The sequence below is a fragment of the Macaca mulatta genome, chromosome 3 (assembly GCF_049350105.2).
Source record: "Macaca mulatta isolate MMU2019108-1 chromosome 3, T2T-MMU8v2.0, whole genome shotgun sequence".
NCBI lineage: Eukaryota > Metazoa > Chordata > Mammalia > Primates > Cercopithecidae > Macaca > Macaca mulatta.
The window spans coordinates 92,485,918-92,506,368 of NC_133408.1; the positions used below are offsets into that span (position 1 = coordinate 92,485,918).

Genomic DNA, 20,451 nt, shown 5'->3' on the forward strand with positions numbered 1-20,451 from the left:
GAATCCCATCTCTTAAAAAAATAAAATAAAATAAAATGAATATTAGGCTGAGTGTGCTGGCTCACTCCTGTAATCCTAGCACTTTGGGAGGCTGATGTGGGAGGACTGCCTGAGCTCAGGAGTTCAAGACTACCCTGAGTAACATGGTGAAATCCTGTCTCTACTAAAGTACAAAAAATTAGCCGGGTAGTCCCAGCTCCTCAGGAAGCTGAGGCACAAGAATTGGTTGAACTTGGGAGGCAGAGGTTGCAGTGAGCCAGGACAGTGCTACAGCACTCCAGCCTGGGCAACAGCGCGAGATGCTGTCACCAAAAATTAAAAAAATAAAATGAGGCCAGGCATGGTAGCTCATGCCTGTAATCCCAGCACTTTGGGAGGCCAAGAGGCAGGTGGATCATCTGAGGTCAGTCAGGAGTTCGAGACCATCCTGGCCAACATGGTGAAACCCCGTCTCTACTAAAAATACAAAAATTAGCTGGGCATGGTGGCACGCAACTGTAATCCCAGCTACTCAGGAGGCTGAGGCAGGAGAATCATCTAAACCCCGGAGGTGGAGGCTGCAGTGAGCTGAGATCGTGCCACTGCACTCCAGCCTGGGTGATAGAGTGAGACTCCATTTCAAAATAAAAATAAAATTAATAACGTGAGTATTAGTGCCCAGTACTGGGTGACAATGTGGAAAAAGAAACACTCTCCTACAAGACTTAGAATATAAACTTAAACCACTTACCTAAAGAGCAATTTAACCATGTGGACCAAACACTGAAGTTTTTATTCTCTTAAATTCAACAAATTCCACTTCCAGAAATGGATAGTCTTGAGAATCATACATGATTAAGATAAAATAATATTCAACAAAGCACTGCTCATAATAGTAAAAAATTGTAACAATTTTTGATGAGTTCTAAAGACAAGTGAAACTAAAATTATATTACAGTACCTCCATGTATTAAAATACCAGGCAGCCATTAAAAGTAAGATTTTAGAAAAATATGCATGGACAGATAATGATATATTGACTAGAAAAACATTCTTAAACACTTGTCACAGGAGAACATCAATAAAGTTGGTGGAGTAAATACTCGAGAAAATTCTGCTGCATTAAATGCAAGGAGAAAAATGACACAAACTGTTCAACTCAACTTACTTAAAATTCTGGAAATTAAATAAAAGCTTGCAGGTCTCCATGTAATGCTTATTCAAGAAAAGGGACTGAGCCTTGGTAAAAACAGCAGCTCTTGCATTTTAACTTGCCCATTCTCATCTCTCTACCTCTACACTAGCCTTGAAAACCAACAGCACACCATCACAGTAAAAACCAGCAGACTAGTGGCAACTGGAAAAAAAACAGAACAATCATGGAATGCCTTCATAGCCTCGCTTTCAAAGCGCTATCATTATTTGATGTATCTGGTAGTTCCTAAAGGCCTACTCACAAGTGACTACTAAGATAACCAAGCAGAGACTTCAGTGACAACATATGGCAAAAATTAACTTCACAGAATTAGTTCAAAAAGCAACTAAGCAAATAACAAAGAGTAACAAAGAGCAACAACAACAAACCCTGCAGGGAAGGGAGAATCTGATTTCCAGAGCTGCCACACTGTATTATTTGAAATATTTAAAATGTCTAGTATTCAAGAGAAAATTATGAGCCTTGCAAAAAAACCTCAAAAGTGCATGGCCCACATACAGGAGAAAAAAGCAACAGTCCTTGAGAAAGCCCAGACATTAAACAAATACTTTAAACCTGCTATTTTAGATATATTCAAAGAACTAAAGAAAAGTCTAATAAACTATCAAGTATGAAAACAATGTTCATCAAATAGAGAATATCAAAAAAATTTTTTTAATCCTGGAGTTGAAAAATACAATAAATGAAAGTATTCACTAGAGAAGCTCAACAAAAGATTGGAGCTTGCAGAAAAAAGAATCACCAAACCTGAAAACAGGTTAAATAACATTAACCAATTTAAGTAAAGAAAGAAAAATGAACAGAGCCAGAGACCTACAGAACAAAATCAAACATGAAGTAGGGGAGGGAAGGAAAAAAGGGGTGGGTGTAGGAAGGAAGGGGCAGAATGTATATCTGAAGAAACAGAACTGAAAACTTCCCAAATCTGAAGAAAAACATTAGTCTCAACATCAAAAGCTCAACAAACTGAATAAGACAAAATCAAAGAGACCCGCACATCATAATCAAACTGTCAAAAACCAAAAACATAGAATACTGAAAGCAGCTTATGAGAAGCAACTATATGTATAAGAGACTGTAAATAAGAATAATAGCTGACATCCTATCAGAAACCATGGAGGCCAGAAAGCAAAAGGATAACATATTCCAAATGTTGAGAGAAAAAGACTGTCAACCAAGTGAGCTATGATGGTGCCACTGCACTCCAGCCTGATTGACAGAGTGAGACCCTGTCTTAAAAGAGATGTAGAAAACAGCAAAATCACAGGTGTAAATCATATCACTACTTAGATTAAATGTAACTAGATTAATGCATTTTGCTGTTTCAGGTATAACAGGACTCCAATCAAAAGGTAAAGAATGGCTACGTGGATTTTTAAAAGTAAGACCCAACTATATGGTACCTACCTAAGACATGTTTTAGAATCACAAACACAAACAGGTTGAAAAAAAAGGACAGAAAACAACAAGAGAGAGCTGAAGTAGCTACACTAATATCAGAAAACACAGACTTAAAAGACAAATCTTGTTACCACAAAGAAGGATATTTTATACTGATTGAAGGACCAATCCATTGAGAAGATAGAACAATATTAAGCATATATGTATCTAAAAAAGGAGTCCCCAAATTGCACAAAGCTAAGAAAATGAAAGGTAGAAATAAAACAATTGAATAGTAATAGCTGACCTTCAACACCCTACTTTCAATAATGGGTAAAACAACTAGACAGATGATAAAGAAGCAGAAGACTCAACAACACTACAAAACTACTAGACCTAACACATAGCTATACAACATTCCACCCAAAAACAGCAAAACACATTCTTCTCAAGTGCACATGGAATATTCTCCAGAATAGATCACAAAACAAGTCTCAATTTAAATGGGTTGAAAAATACAAAGTATATTCTTCATCCACTACAGAATGAAGTCAGAAATCAACTGCAGAGAGAAATTTGGAAAATTCACACGTTTGTTAAAATTAAACACTATACTCTTTAATAATCAATAGGTCAAAAACTAAACCACAAGGGATACTGGAAAATACTTTGAGACGAAGGAAACCAAAAAACACGACATACCAAAATGTATTGAATGCAGCTAAATCAGTGCTTAGAAGGAAATTTACAGCTGTAAATGCCTATATTAAAAAGAAAGATTTCATATCATAACCTTCCATCTCAAGAAACTAGAAAAAGAACAAATTAAACCCAGAACAGGGAAAACAAAATAAGGAAATGATTATTTGAGCAGAAATAAATGAAATACACAATAGAAACATTAATGAAATCACAGTTGGTTCACTGAAAAGATCAACAAAATTGACAAAACCTTAGCTAAACTGACCAAGAAAAAAAAAAAAAAACAGAACACTCAAATTACTGAAATCAGAAATGAAAGAAGGGAAATCACTACCAATCTTTCAGAAATAAAAAGGAACCTATGAACAATTAATTCCATGCTGACAACAAATCAGATTATAACCTAGAGGAAATGCAAAAATCTCTACAAAGACATAAACTACCAAAACTGACTTAAGAAGAAACAGAAAATCTGAATAGTCCTATAACAGATTAGTAATAAAAAATAACTAATACACACACCCCCCAAAAAAGCAAAAACACAACTTTCCACAAAGCCCATGCCCAGATGTCTTCACTGGTAAATTCTACCAAATGTTTAAAGGTTGTACAATCCTTCAAAAACTAGTCGAAGAAATAGAAGAGGATGAAATACTTCCCAACTCATTTTATGAGGCCAGTTTTACTCTGATACCAAAACCAAACACATCAAGTAAAAACAACCAACCAACATCTTACATGGATGCAAAAAAAATCAACAAAGTACTAGCAAACCAAATCCAGCAATAAAAAGGGATTATACACCATAACCAATGGGATATATCCCAGAATGAATATGTTGGTTTTACATATGAAAATTAATCAATGTAATACACTAAATTAAAACCCACACACAACAAACACATAATCATCTCAGTAGACACAGAAAACACAATTGATAAAAATTCAACAATCTTTCAACAATAAACACACTTAACACACTAGACATACAAGGGAACCTCAACCTCATAAAGCACATCTCAGAAAACCCATAATGATGAAAGACTGAATGCTTTCACTCTAAAATCAAGAACAAGACAAAAGATGTCTATCATTGCCACTTCTAATCAACACAGTTCTGGAATTTCCAGAAAAGGCATTTGGTAAAATAAAGAAATAGAGTGTATCTAGATTGTAAAGTAATGTAAGTAGTATTTGCAGGTGATATGATCTTATAAATAAAAAATCCAAAAGAATCCACACACACACAAAAAAAACTACAGGAAATAATAAAGTTGCATGATATAAGATCAATATACAAAAATCAATTGCATTTCTATAAAAAAATTAAGAAAAAATTCCATTTGCGATAGCATCAAGAATAAAATACCTATAAATAAATTTAACAAAAGGAAATGTAAGTCTTACACATGAGAACTATAAAAATGTTGTTCACAAAAACTGAAGACCTAAATAAACAGAAGATATTTTGCATTAATGGAGTGGAAGACTTAATATTGTTAAGACGGCAATACTCTTCAAACTGATATACAAGTTCAACACCATGGCTATCAATATCCTTGCTGGCCTACTTGTAGAAATTAGCAAACTAACCATATAGTTCAGATGGACATTCAAGGGAACCAGGATAACCAAAACAATTTTGAAACAGAACAAAGTTGAAAGACTCACACTCCCTAATTTCAAAACTTACTGCAAAGTTAGTCATCAAAACGGTGTGGTACTGCCATTAAGAGTATACAGATTAATAAGAAACAAATGAGAATCCACAAAAACACCCTTACATCTATAGCCAATTGTTTTCACAGAAAGTTGTCAAGACGACACAACGGAAAAAGACTAGTTTTTTCAACAATAAGTAGTGAAACTACTGGATAGCCACATACAAAAGAATGATTCCTATCTCACACCATACACAAAAGTTAACTCAAAATGGATCAACAAGCGAAACATAAAGGTCTAAAACTATAAAGCTCTTAGAAAACATAGGGGTAAATTTTCATGACCTTGGATTACAAATGCTTTCTTGACTATGACATGAAAAGCACATGCAGTAAGTAGATAAATTGGACTTCATCAAAATTAAAAATGCCTATACTTCACAGAACACTATCAGGAAAGTGAAAAAAAACACATGTGGAATTGTAGGAACTACCTGCAAGTCTTCTATATGATAAAGGACTTATATCCAGAATCTACAAAGAATTCTTACAACTGAACAGTAATAAGACAACTTCATTAAAAACTCAGCAAAGTATTTTAACAGACATTCCTGCAAAGAAGGTGTACAAATTGCCAATAAGCACATGAAAAGATGTTCAACATCATTAGGGAAATGCAAATTAAAACCACAATGATACCAGCTCACACCCAGTAGGATCGTCTTAAAAGACAAACAATAACAAGTGTGGACAAGAATGTGGAAAAATTGGAACTCTCATACACTGCTGGTAGAAATGCAAAATAGGGCAGCTGCTTCAGCAGTTTGGCAGTTCTTCATAGAGTTAAACTAGAGTTACACTATGATCCAGCAATTCTATCCTTAGGTATATATCCAAGAGAATTGAAAACTATAGGTCCACACAAAAGCTTGTACTCAAAACATTCACAGCAGCATTATCCATAATAGTAAAAAAGTAGAAACAACCCAAATATCAACTAATGAATGGATAAATGAAATATGGTAGTATATATACAACAGAATAATATCCAGCAATAAAATGGAATGAAGTACTACTGAGACATGCTACAACACAGACAAAACTTGAAAACACTGCTAAGTGAAATATGCCAGTCACAAAAGTCACATTATATGATTCCAGTTATATAAAATGTACAAGACAGACAAATCCATAGAAATGGAAAGTAAATTAGTGGTTGCCAGGACAAGAGAAGAGGAGGGATGGGGACTGATCATTAATGGCTCCAAGGTTTCATTTGGGCCTGATGAAAATGTCCTAAAAGTAGACAGTGACAATGGTTGCACAACCCTGAATACACGAAAACCCACAAAATTACACACTTTCAAGGGGTATATTTTACGGCATGCAAATTATCTCAATAAATCTGTGATAAAAACAAGCACGTACTGTACACTACCTTTCACATATAAATTGTTACATCTCCTTTCTCACACATATCTTCTCATATGTGCAAAAAAATACTCACAAAAAATCAATCAGAAACTCATGAGATCCATCACCTCTATCAATGTGTAGGGAAGTGGTAGAAAAAAAGTAGAATGAGAACAGGGTAAAAGAAAGGTGGGAGGAATACTAAGTCTATTAACATCATGGTAATTTTCCATGTATCCCCATTAAAAAAACAAAATCAGTCAGGATGTGAAAAGAAATAGTAACAAATAAAACTAACAATTTCAGAAGAATAACATGAAGACACTGAAGGGGATGGAGCAGAAAAGAACATAACTAACTTTGGAAAAAAGTATTTTGATTAGTGTAAGATATTAGTATAGTATATTAACTAACAGTATTGGTATTGCATAAAGCTAGACAAAAAAGCACACACAAATATTATACTCTAGCAAGTAAGCATATTACATAGTTCTGAAGTTACAGCTATGTGTACAATAGATTTTTCCAAGTATGTAAATAAATTGCAGATGAAAGCCAGGTTTCTCAATGTTGAAGAAAGGAGTTACAAGGAAAAGAGAAAAGCTAGAATGAACTCCGCATTAATAGACTGGAATCAATGTACCAGTATAAATTCATGGCTTTTAGTATACATATGCATATATTTTTACACACATACACAGAAATACAGATGTATATATATAAATTCATACACTGCCTACCTCTGTCTGCTCAAAACATCTACTAGAAGCAGGGACACTCCAATAGCAATGAGCACCTCTGGCACACAGATCTTGTTTTCTAATTATTATTCTCAAGAAAAGGCTGCTGGACTCCTTGGACAGTGATTGCTTCCAAGGCTTAGGCAGAAAAAATACAAGATAAACTAGAAAGTAAAGAAGTACCCCTAAAAATGATGGGGACATACTGAAAGGGTAAACGAGAGCCACCTGAAAGGACTCTCAATGGACAATTGAACAATAAAACAATGAAAAAATTAATATATAACTGAACTGATGAATAAATAAAACAGCTCTTCCTTACCACAATAGAATCCCAGCTTTAAAATGTAGCATGATGTAAAAAGAAAATCACCAGTAACACAAACAGCACAGTAAAACTGCCATAGGCAAGAATCATTGACAAGATACTAAAGTTAGTGGGTAAAAGTATAATGAGAAATTGTACAGTCCAACAAAAAACTAGTACCTAAATATAAAAAGAACCCTTACAATTCATTAAGACAAATAACCCAATTTAAAAATGGACCAAAGATTTCAATGGACCACCAAAGGTGACAAACAGATGGCAAATAAGCACAGGAGATCCTCAACATCATTGGTCATTAGGAAAATACAAATTAAAATTACAGTAAGTTATCACTACAAATCTATAAGAATGAGTAAAATTAAAAGCAGTGACCATTCCAAGTGTTGGTGAGCATGTGGAACAACTTGAATTCTTATTCACCGGGGGTGAAAATGTAAAATGTTAATAATATATTGTAAAATAATTTTGCAATGTAAAAATTAAACATACACCTACTATATTACTTACCCCAAGTATTTACCAAAGAGAAATGAAACGTTGTGCCACTATCATTACAGCTTTTTTTTTAAAGTTTACAGAAAAGGCATGAAAGAAAATACTCTCCAACTTTTAACAGTTTCCCCAGTGACCAGCACACAGCAGGTACAAAACACATACTTGTTAAATGAAAGAACTTGATTGCTGAAGTTCTAAACTAATGACTTAACAGCAATACTACCAATAGTTAACATCAATGTTACAGTAATATAATTATCAATACATTACTGATGTAATGAACTTAATGTCAATACTACAACTTTAACTGGTAGTGTCTTATTTCAAAGAGTTCAAAAGCACCGATACACTACCAAATGTGAAATGATCAATATCCCAAGTTACTCATCATGTCACGATTGGTAAAAGCTTCTCAGAATAGGTAGTTTTGATATGGGCCTTCCTTAACATATGATAGGACTTCAAGGCAGGTACAAACATCATAAGCAGAAGCAAGAATACTAATACTGACCGAGTGCAGTGGCTCACTCCCGTAATCTCAGAACTTTGGGAGGCTGAGGCAGGCAGATCACCTGAGCTCAGGAGTCTGAGACCAGCTTGGTCAACATGACAAAACCCCATCCCTACAAAAATACAAAAAAATTAGCTAGGTGTGGTGGCACACGCCTGTAATCCCAGTTACTGGGGAGGCCAGTAGCTGAACCCAGGAGAGAATGAGAATTGTTTGAACCCAGGAGGTGGTGGTTGCAACAGCGAGCCGAGATCATGCCACTGCACTCCAGCATGGGTGACAGAGCGAGACTCTTTCCAAAAAAAAAAAAGGAATACTGAACATTACTCATTATAAGCAGGAAAAGGTCAAACCAAGGAGGTGCTAAAATGATAGCCTAAAAGTAAAAAAGATTCATAAGGCAGTATACGCGCAGCTAGCTAGAAATCTAAATTCCAGTATCCGCTGTAACTTATTTGTGTTCTGGTGGGTAAATTACACAACCTTTCTGAGAATTGTGTTCTGGTGGGTAAATTACATAACCTTTGAGCCTTAGATTGGGATAATGTTGTAAGGTATATATAAAACAATATAAAGGGTTTGGCACGTCACATACAGTAAGTACAATAAATTACAGTTGTTACAGTGATTGTGCTACAGATGATAGTTATTATTAAGGCCTCTGGACTTATATCTGGCAGAAAAGTCATTCCCAAACCTGGCTATAATCAGAAGAATATGGGGAGCTTTTGATTAAAAATAGAAATCTAGGCCGGGCGCAGTGGCTCAAGCCTGTAATCCCAGCACTTTGGGAGGCCGAGACGGACGGATCACGAGGTCAGGAGATCGAGACCATCCTGGCTAACACGGTGAAACCCCGTCTCTACTAAAAAATACAAAAAATAACTAGCCAGGCGAGGTGGCAGGCGCCTATAGTCCCAGCTCTTCGGGAGGCTGAGGCAGGAGAATGGCATAAACCCGGGAGGCGGAGCTTGCAGTGAGCTGAGATCCGGCCACTGCACTCTAGCCTGGCTGACAGAGCAAGACTCCGTCTCAAAAAAAAAAAAAAGTAAAAATCTGCGCCTCAGTCTAGAAGTAGGGAATTAGAATCTTGCTAACAGAGCCCAAGAAATAATACTTTTAACAAGAGCTCTAGAAGCCAATACTATAAATAATAGACAGATATTTATTTTACTATAATAGGTAAGTTATTTTGTAAAAGTAGTATTTTAGGTATAGTAATTTTAAAATATTTATTTATTAAATGAAGTGGGAAGAGACTGGAAGCCATAAGAACAATGAGGAAACTACCCTATGGGGGAAAAAAAGGTCCTTTGTTCACCTTAGCTAGATTCTAATTGTTAAATGAAATCCACTACCAACCAACCAGAACTATAATACACATCCTTCAATTAAAAAGCAATGGAGCCTCCCAAAACTTTCAACACAGATTCAAATAAAAGATGTTTCCATTAAGCATAAAACCCCCATACCTTTGACATTTCCTTTAACCCTGGCGAGTACTAATGTTGATGGTGCGTTTATATCATATATCTTGCTATATTTGCATGTCTGTAGTATTATCTCTGCATTTCCTCTGTGTTGACCAAATGTTTAGCTTTCAAAAAGAAAGGGATTTCAACTTTTCAGCAAATCCAAAACTATTCCAAAATTTCAAAAAAAATGGGGAGAAAGGGACGTGGGGCCTATGTCTATGTAATTACCTCTCTAACAGCACAGCACCATGCACTAACACAAACTTAAGTATTTTTGGTGGGTCTACTTGCCAGCTAAGTCATTCTAGTTATCTTTTTCACCCATAGTTGAAGTTGAGTTAGCCATCTCCCTAAACATTTTTTTTTTTTTTTTTGGAGACAGAGTCTCATTCTGTCACCCAGGCTGGAGTGCAGTGGCTTTACCCTGGCTCACGGTAACCTCTGCCTCCTAGGTTCAAGCAATTCTCCTGCCTCAGCCTCCTGAGTAACTGGGATTACAGACACCAACCACCATGTCTGGCTAATTTTTTTGTTTGTTTTTTGTTTATTTTTGAGATATTCAAGCGATTCTCCTGCCTTAGCCTCCCGAGTAGCTGGGATTATAGGCACCCGCCACCACGCCAGGCTAATTTTTGTATTTTTAGTAGAGACAGGGTTTCACAATCTTGGCCAGGCTGGTCTTGAACTCCTGACCTCATGATCCACCCACCTCGGCCTCCTGAAGTGCTGGGATTACAGGCATGAGCCACCGTGCACGGCCTTAATTTCTGTATTTTTAGTAGAAACAGGGTTTCACCATGTTGGCCAGGCTGCTCTCAAACTCCTGACCTCAAGTGATCTGCCCGCCTCAACCTCCCAGAGTGCTGGGACTACAGATGTGAACCATTGCCACCATGCCCGCCTCTTAATAAGCAAGCTTCTAAGCCCCACCTCCCACCTAGCGAGTTACAGAGTCTCCAAAAGCGTTAAGCATTAGAAACGTTTCCAATAATGGTTCAGGGTTTAGGAGCACTAACACACCCCTAATTATAACCTTAAAATATATATGTATATATATTTAGAAAGAATACAAATGACTGAAATAATTTATTTTTCCCCTCGTGGTTAATTTGTTTAAATTAATCATAAAAGAAACCAAGTTTATATAATAAACTTTTATTATTAGAAATATTTTTAAATGTTAATATTTGAGAGTACATTAGTTCCTGGAAAATTTTTCCTTGTATAGATCACTTCATACCCCAAAATGCTACATGTACTAAATAAGGTGGTACTCTCTTTATTTTAAAAAATATATATATAAATGAAAAGAACTAAGATAAAATTACTATGAGAATTTTGCTTCCTCTTACATAGATAATGATCTCACTCAAAATATTACTGTAGTCTCTAAAATTGAAGGACAATACATACTAAAAATCTTCCTCAAAAGAAAGAACTCGGCTGGGCAAGTGGCTCTCGCCTGTAATCCCAGCACTTTGGGAGGCCAAGGTGGGCAGATTGCCTCAGGTCAGAAGTTTGAGACCAGTCTGGCCAACATGGAGAAACCTCGTCTCTACTAAAAATACAAAAAAATTATCCAGGCGTGGTGGCGTGCGCCTGTAATCCCAGCTACTCAGGAGGCTGAGGCAGAAGAATTGCTTGAACCAGGGAGGTGGAGGTTGCAGTGAGCCGAGGTCTCACCACTGTACTCCAGCCTGGGTGACAGAGCAAGCCTCTGTCTCAAAAAAAAAAAAAAAAAAAAAAAAAGAACTCATTAACTCATTACAATTTGAATGGACAATAAGAATATACAAGGATACAAAATGTCACTCCTGCAAAAAAACACTAGCATAATCCTGAGTCTGAAACAACTGCTGCTGTGAAATGTACCAGAAGAAATTTTAAATAAGTAAACATTTGGCCAGGTGCCGTGGCTCACGCCTGCAATCCCAGCACTTTCGGAGGCTGAGGCAGGTGGATCATAAGGTCAGGAGATCAAGATCATCCCTGTCTCTACTAAAAATACAAAAAATTAGCTGGGCGTGGTGGCAGGCGCCTGTAGGCCTAGCTACTCAGGAGACTGAGGCAGGAGAATGGCGTGAAGCCGCGAGGCGGAGCTGGCAATAATAAGCTGAGATCTCGCCACTGCACTCTAGCCTGGATGACAGAGCAAGACTCCGTCTCAAAAAAAAAAAAGGAAACATTTTAGTACTACCTAAGAAACTGGAGACCTCAGTCTGTCTAACTTTAAAGGACAAGGAAATTTCACACAAATCACTTTATTCTAGTTTCCTTCAACTCTGTTCACAAATTCACTTACTAAACATAAAAATTCAAAGCACAAATGAATACATTTACAATTATCGGAAAATGCTTATTTTCTATCCTAAATGTCTTCCTAGTACTGAGACCCTACAAGACAAGTCCACTTGGATGTCCCCCAGGCCTCTCAATTTCATGTTTCAAATTACCTATTTCAAGAAATAGCATCTACTCATCTACCCATTCACTCAAGTCAGAAAGCTCAAATATTCTGGACTCATTTCTCACCACCCACATCTTCCCTAATACCTCACAACCATCCCCCCTCATGTCTTTTCCCACTGCTCTGCTTCTGACCGATTTTTAGTCCTAAACTGCTAGATTAAACTCCCGCAATTTAATGGCTCCAACCTGGTGCCCTGTCAACTCTCAACAGAGATAATTATCATTGCAATTCTTATGATTACTTTTCTTTTAAAGTCTTCAATAAAGATTTTTAAATTCTCAGCACAGCAATACCAGTTGCCTACTTACCTTTTCTAACTTCATAACCTGATACTAACAGGATTTCTCACTCTTAAGTGAGAATTATCTTCACTCCTTCACCACCTTTACCTAATCACTCCTACCAACTTTTAAAAATTCACCTTCTCCAGCATGGAAAAGGTATCCTGCTTTGAACTTTCACTGTATGTTCTACATACCTTTATATCATATCACAAATTTTTTACTAAATGCAAGCCAGTTATAGGGATACAAAGGTGAACAAAACACAGTCCTAGACTTTAAGCACAGTGGAGGCAGAAAAATAAAGTCAACTGCAATATAGTCTGATAACTTTCTTTAAACTAACACCTCAGTGTTTATTATATGCCAGGCATCATGCTTTTTTTCAAATACTATATCATTTACTTCTCCGATACCCTTATGATTCCCACTTTACAGAGAAGGAAAAACAAAAGTTCTGTTATTTACCAAAGGTTCAGTTAAGCTTTAGAATTGAGATATGAATCCAAGTCTGACTCTAGACCCGAAACTCTTAATCACCATGCCTCTATTTCTACTGCCACAGCATTTAATTCAGTTTCCCCAGTGGCCAACACAGAGCAAGTACAAAACGTGTATTTGTTAAATGAATGAACTTGATTATTGACGTTCTAAACCAATGACTTAACAGCAATATTACCAATATTTAACATCAATGTTATGGTAATATAATATCAATACGTTATGTATATAATGACAATGTCAATACTACAACCTTTAAGTGGTAGTCTCCTGCTTCAAAGAGTTCAAAAACTAACACTGTTAGTGTATTTGTTAGATACACTAACAAATGTGAAAAGATCAATATCCCAAGTGACTCATCATGTCATAGTTGGTAATACCAAAACACTGGAAATTAATGTCTATCAGAGTCAGACATGTTAAACAAATCATAATATATCCCATATCACGGTCTATCCATATGCTATGGTCTTGGTGTGTTGTCCCAAAATTTGTATGTTGATACTTAATCACTAGTAACCGTATTAATAGGATGAATGACCTTATAAAAGAGATGCAAGGGAGCTGCTTGACCTTTTTGCTCCTTCTGCTATGTTAGGGCACAGCATTTGTTCCCTCCAAAGGAAGTAGCATTTAAGGTGCCATCTTGGAAGCAGAAACACCAAACCTGAGGGCACTGTGATCTTGGACTTCCTAGCTTCCTGAATGGTAAGAAATAGATTTCTGTTCCTTATAAATTACCCAGTCACAGGTATTTTGTTGGAGCAGCACAAACAGAATATCATATAACAGTTATATAGCTGTATAAAAGAATAAGAATGCTCTTTATGTACTGCATGGAATAACCCAAATTACACTAATTGGAAAGAAACGTGGGAAATAATGTGTCTTATGCTACCAAGGGTGGGGGCAGGAAGGATATATGTTTTTAACTTCCATATGCAAAAAACACCTTTGGAAGAACATACAAGAAACTGTTAACACAGAATGCCTGAGGAGTAGGAAACTGGGTGACCTGGGGGTAAAAGAAAGAAGGAGAGACTTCACTGTATCTCTCTGTTTAACCTTTTAAATTTTGAACCAAGTGATTATGCTATCTATTGGGAAAAAAAAAAAAAAAAACCCAGGCCAGGTGCGGTGGCTCACGCCTGTAATCCCAGCACTTTGGAAGCCAAGGCAGGCAGATCACGAGGTCAGGAGAGACCAGCTTGACCAACATGGTGAAACCCCATCTCTGCTAAAAATACAAAAATTACCCAGGCGTGGTGGCACGCGCCTGTAATCCCAGCTACTCAAGAGGCTGAAGAAGGAGAATCGCTTGAACCCAGGAGGCAGAGGTTGCAGTGAGCCGGGATGATGCTACTAGCCTGGGTGACAGAGCAAGACTCCGTCTCAAAAAAACAAAACAACAAAAAACTCCCAATAAAATTTTTAAAAAGCAACCAGGCATAGTGGCTCACGCCTGTAATCCCAGCACTTTGGGAGGCCAAGGCGAGCGGACCATTAGGTCAGGAGATCCAGACCATCCTGGCTAACACGGTGAAACCCTGTCTCTACTAAAAATACAAAAAATTAGCCGGGCGTGGTGGCAGATGCCTGTAGTCGCAGCTACCTGGGAGGTTGAGCAGGAGAATGGTATGAACCCGGGAGGCAGAGCTTAGAGCGAGCCGAGATCGCACCACTGCACTCCTGCCTGGGGGACAGAGACTCCATCTCAAAAAAAAAAAAAATTAGCTGGGCATGGTGGCGCATGCCTGTAACCCCAGCTACTCGGGAGGCTGAGGCAGGAGAATCACTTGAACCGGGGAGGCGGAGGCTGCGGTGGCTGAGATCGTGCCATTGCACTCCAGCCTGTGCAACAAAAGCAAAACTCCGTTTCAAGAAAAAAAATTTTTTTTTAAAAAAAGCAATTTCAGAAATGAAAACAGAAACATCATAACATCCATGACCATAGCTTTCTTGATTGCCATGGTGTCAAAGTGTCCGATACTTTTTTGGAGTCAAATATTTGTTAAATCAATGGACAGTTTACAAAAGTTTCAAATTACCACTGCAGGAATATTTCAAATATATTTTATAAAGAATAGCAAAACTAGTGGAAAATGGTTTTGATTTTCCTGAAAATAGTCATCAGAGCCAAAGATTTTCAGGGCCCCATCCCAGGCCTACTGTTTATCACAGTGTGAAACACCACGAGAATCTGTATTCTTTGAAAAACACCACGATGATAATTTTATTTGAAATCTTATATAATAAAGAAGTTATGGGGATGGGGAGACTTTAGAAAGTTACCCAGAAAAAAACACTTTAAATGAATCAACTGTATACATATATCACTAAAGCTGTTAAAAAAAAAAAAAAAAAAAAAAACCAACAAATTCATGGCTATTAGAAATCCTATCAGTGGTTACCTGGGGCAATAGAAGAAGAACTCCAACAAGGAACAAGAAACTCTGGGATGGTGGAAATATTCTATATCTTGATTAGAATAAAGGCTACAAGATGTGTGTATGCACATCAGCAATTCATTCAACTAAATACTTAAAATCCATGTATTTTATTCTATGAAAGCATACAATAATAAAGTTACTTGATAAGTTGGAAAGCATTTGGAAATGTAGATTCCTGGGTCCCTCTCCCAGAGATTGCTAATCAGTGGGTCTTTTAGTGGGAACCAGTTAATCTGCATTTTTAACTCCAGGCCATGGTTGGCCCTTCAATCATACTTTGGAAAACAGTGACCTAGCATAATGTTCTATGTCCAGTAATTACTGATCATGCTTTGCAAAAATATATAAATTAATGATAAACTTTTAATACAAAAAAACTCTAGGTAATTTTGATTCCCAAGTTTAGGAAATACTAAGAATGCTAAGTGGCAGGAGTTCCAGGAAGAAGACGTAAAAAGTAAGACAGTTAAGGAAGCTTGTTCCTTCCAGTACAGTGGTTCTCAACCAAGTATGATTCTGCTCCCCCACGTGTCATTTGGCAATGTTTGTAGACATTTTTTTCATTTCACAACCGGAGAGAGCATGTGCTGCTGGCATCTTAGCATGATGACAGGAGGGATGCTGCTAAATACTGTACATGCACAAGACAGCCCTTCCCTCCCCCAAATAATGATAAAACCTCAAATGAGAAACTCTGACCTGGAGCCTCACCTCCAATAAAGCTACCAGAAGTAGTCAGTTGTGACCCAGAGTTAAACAAAACAACAGAATTAACATGTTATAACTTTAGGAAAGTCCATTTTTTACCTCCAGGTCAGTGGGGAAGGAGGAAGAATATCATCTTTATATTTTACATAAGGCAAATAAACATTGAATAAAATGCAAATGACACATGAATACCTAAGACTTAGAAAACTTCAAAATAATGTAAGCAGGAGCAGCTTTAGGCAATTCCCCCAATCACAGGGGATACTTACGAATTATCAGCTTTCAAAGTATAGCATCTTTTAAAGTTAACACTGGCCTAAAATATAATACTGCACATGAACTTTAATATGACAGTCTGTTGCTGCAGCATAGTTTAACCTAGTGCTATGTAAAGTGGACCAGTGAGCAGTCTGTGAATTATCAGTTTATGTCAGAGAAACACAGAAATTTAGAGCATAAAAATGGAAATTTTAATAGCAGAATAATTTTACGTCTGTTGAAACTAGTAATAAAAAATTGGGGCTTATAGTTTATCTTTCTTATTCCATTTCCACTTTTCTTATCTGCAGTATAGTCATGCACTGCATTAAAAATGTTTTGGTCAACAGTGGACAACATGTATGACAGTGGTCCCATAAGATTACAACGGAGCTTAAAAAAATCGTATCACCTGTGATGACATAGCAGTCATAAGTTCATAGTACAGCATATCTTTTTTTCTAGGCTCAGAAGCACAAACATTTGGCCGGGCGTGATGGCTCGCCTATAATCCCAGCACTTTGGGAGGCCGAGGCAGGAGGATCACTTGAGGTCAAGAGTTCCAGATCAGCCTGGCCAACATGGTAAAACCCCATCTCTACTAAAAATACAAAAATTAGCTGAGCCTGGTGGCAAGTGCCTGTAACCCCTGCTACTTGGGAGGCTGAGGCAGGTAAGCACCTGTAATCCCAGCTACTCAGGAGGCTGAGATAGGAGAACTGCTTGAACCCAGGTTGCGGTGAGCCAAGATTGTGCCATTGTACTCCAGCCTGGGCAGCAAGAGCGAAATTCCGTCTCAAAGAAAAAAAAAAACAACACTTACCATGTGTCATAATTGTCTACAGTAGTCAGTACAATAACAAGCTGTACAAGCTCATAGCCTAGAAGCAACAGGATACAGCCCAGGTGTATAGTAGGCTCTACCATCTAGGTTTGTGTAGGTATACTCTATGATTTCTCAATGTACCCTATTGTTAACAATGCCTAACTGTAGTTTTTAAAATTATAATCTAACCTACTCTGACTGATATATCTAGTGAGTAGCAAAGCCAAGATTTGCATCCATATCTAACATCAAAGCCTATGTTCTAAATCATTATTAAGATTTTGAACTCAAACCCCAGTGTGTAATCCCTACATCTGGATAGCTGGACTGCACCAAGAGTAAGTCACAAGGATTTAGTGTGTGTCTGGCCTACGGCCTTCAACACTCAATGCCAGCCAAGTTGTCTCTTTGGCCCCTCTTCCCCAAGCCCATGCTTAAAGTTTAGTCTCCTGATCTCCGATGATGCAAAAGGACACATGAAGACAAAAACAAAGAAAAGATTCATCCTCAAGGCCTAAAGCAGAGTCACTAAATGCTACTCTTTTCTTTTGGAAGCCACCATAGTTTCTGGCTATGGGGGATAACATCCTCTCAAACAGAAGTAGGCCTCAGATCTCTCTAACCATGCTAGCTACATGGAGTACAGGATAAATGAATCCAAAATAAGAAAAAGCCACACGGACTAACAGTCTCTAATTTTAAAGTCCTCACACCAAGACCTCCAACCTCTAACATAAGGTTCGAAGACCTTACATTTGACTCATCCATACTGTACATTTTGACCACGATGCCCACCCAGTACACAATACCTGAAAAAAATGTAACCTCCCTCTAAATATTAAGTGCAATGTCCACTAATGGGTCACAACCTGCAGTCTTCAAAACACTGCTGTAGAGTTCAATGGTCTACATTTAACAGCATGCTCTCATCCAGCGAACTAAACCCATAATCAAACTACCTTAAAATTCTACTCCTTAAAACATAATTTTTATTGTTTCTATTATACAATAAAGTTTGTCTTTACAATGCAAACTTAGTACAGAAAAAGAAATACACAAAAAGTTTTTTCTCAAAACTTAGTAAAAGACATAAATCATTAATTTAAAATGCTCAACTTCTAATCAAAAATTGAAGATAGCCTATGAAGTCAAAATGTGAAACACATTTCTCAGCAGGCAATTTAGTCAGGTAGGAATTCACTATCGGCAATTTCCAGAATACAGTCTACAATGAATATGTATATCATCAAATTTTAAAAGTCTGCAACTAATCTGCTCTACCACTATCCTTATTCTGACTGGTCCCCTCATCTGATCACTCTCCATTACTGAGACCTTAGAAGACAGAGATGTAACTCTTCTTCCTTCCTCTTCTCCCCAAAGCTTTGTTATTATTGTTGTTGTTGTTGCTCTAGCATATTCCTCTAAATTCTCCTAGGGTCTGTAAGGATTCCTAACTTGCCTTAGACTTGTTCAGAACTTCTGGCATGGATTTACTTAAAATTACTTCTATGGGAAAATGTGCAAATCTGAACAACCAATTTTACCACAAACTTTTGAAATATAATCTTTTAACACTATCTTTCATGTATTATGTATGCATCAAGTATCTCCAAATCACAGCCTGCAACAAAAATTGTTAAGCTACATTAGAAAAAGACAATATCCTTTCTTTCTAAAGGATAAGAACTAATTAAAACCAACTTAACATAACTTGCTGTTATTTGTTGTGAACTTGAATTCTGTAAGCCTAAGATGTAGTATAATATGTGGTATTTTTAATAATTGTATTATGAAGACCTGGTTCCATCATGTTGTCCCATCACAAAATAAGACAATGCTACCATGCAAATCACCTATGTAGCTTCCACATTTATTTCATAGCTTCACTCAACTCTATCTCCTTTAGTCCCACCCACTGAAGAGCTGAATGGGATGAAAGATTGTTTACTGCTCTCCTGCCGCTGTAATCCCCCTCTCCCCAACCACCACCCAAACACCCCTCACTCATTCCCTTGCAGTCTGAAGAAATAAAGAATCCAAGCAGCAATAACTGACTTGGTCATTGTTTATATCCTCCCTTCAGTCTATCAGGATTCCAGAAATTTCATCCCTACCTGTACACCTGAAGTCTAAAATACTCTCCTCCCCAAGTTTGCACATAAACTTTAGGGGGAAAAACTGACTATACTCATCACCTGCATGTGCATAAATATGTAAAACAGGTTAAATGCTTAGGGATTTAGATTACCTGTTCATTTAGATTCTCAGGGACACTAAGAAAGATACTCTCTTTCATCAAAATAAAGCCAGAAGAAAGAATTCTTAAAGCTGAACTATTTAGCAATAAACTCTCAAGAATTGTAGTAAGTTATTATTTCAGTAACTAAGAAAACACCTGGACGTCACGAATTCTTTCCTAGGACTGTAAAAACCCAAATCTGAAACAGTGTACTCTTCAAAAGTAACTTAGCAAATGGAAATGTCCTAGAAAAATCTCGGTTGCTTATTTCTTACTATACAGACAGCTGAAATGGAACTCAGGAGTGGAAAATGTGAATGAAATGGCCTGTTCTTTTTCCAATATGTGGGGGAGGAAAGGAAATGAAAGGGCTCCTTAAAAGAATAACTGAGAATACTGAAATATTTTCAAAAATTAATTTCCCTCAACTTCGCCACTCCACATCTCCGCTCCCTCCCTTTTCCAGGGACCCTTCCCACCCTTTCTATCTCCTCCGGGGGGCGCCCTTCCCAGGCGTTCTTTCCCCTACTGCTAAAAATTAAGCCCAAGTACCAAACCAAACTACCGATTCTCCGTTCTCAAGACTCGCCCGCCATCCACCGGCCTTCCGGGCTGCGCCTGGAGAGAGGCAACCCCGAGAGGCGGGAGGAGGAGCGGGGAGGCGACGCGGTCACTGGAGTTGCTGCTGTAGCCGCCGCCGCCGCCGCCTCCACCGCAGCCTCAGCCTGGTGCATCCTTCTTCCTCCCCGCCGCCGCCCTCACGGGCTGGCCCACACAGCACCCTTGCCCGAGCGCTCACATTCGTCCCCACCCTC

At 37.6% G+C, this 20,451-nt stretch overlaps 1 protein-coding gene across 3 annotated transcripts in view; it reads right to left on the minus strand.

Moving 5' to 3' along the window:
• SEPTIN7 (septin 7) overlaps nt 1-20,451 on the minus strand; it is a 105,009-nt gene that overhangs the window by 83,869 nt on the left and 689 nt on the right.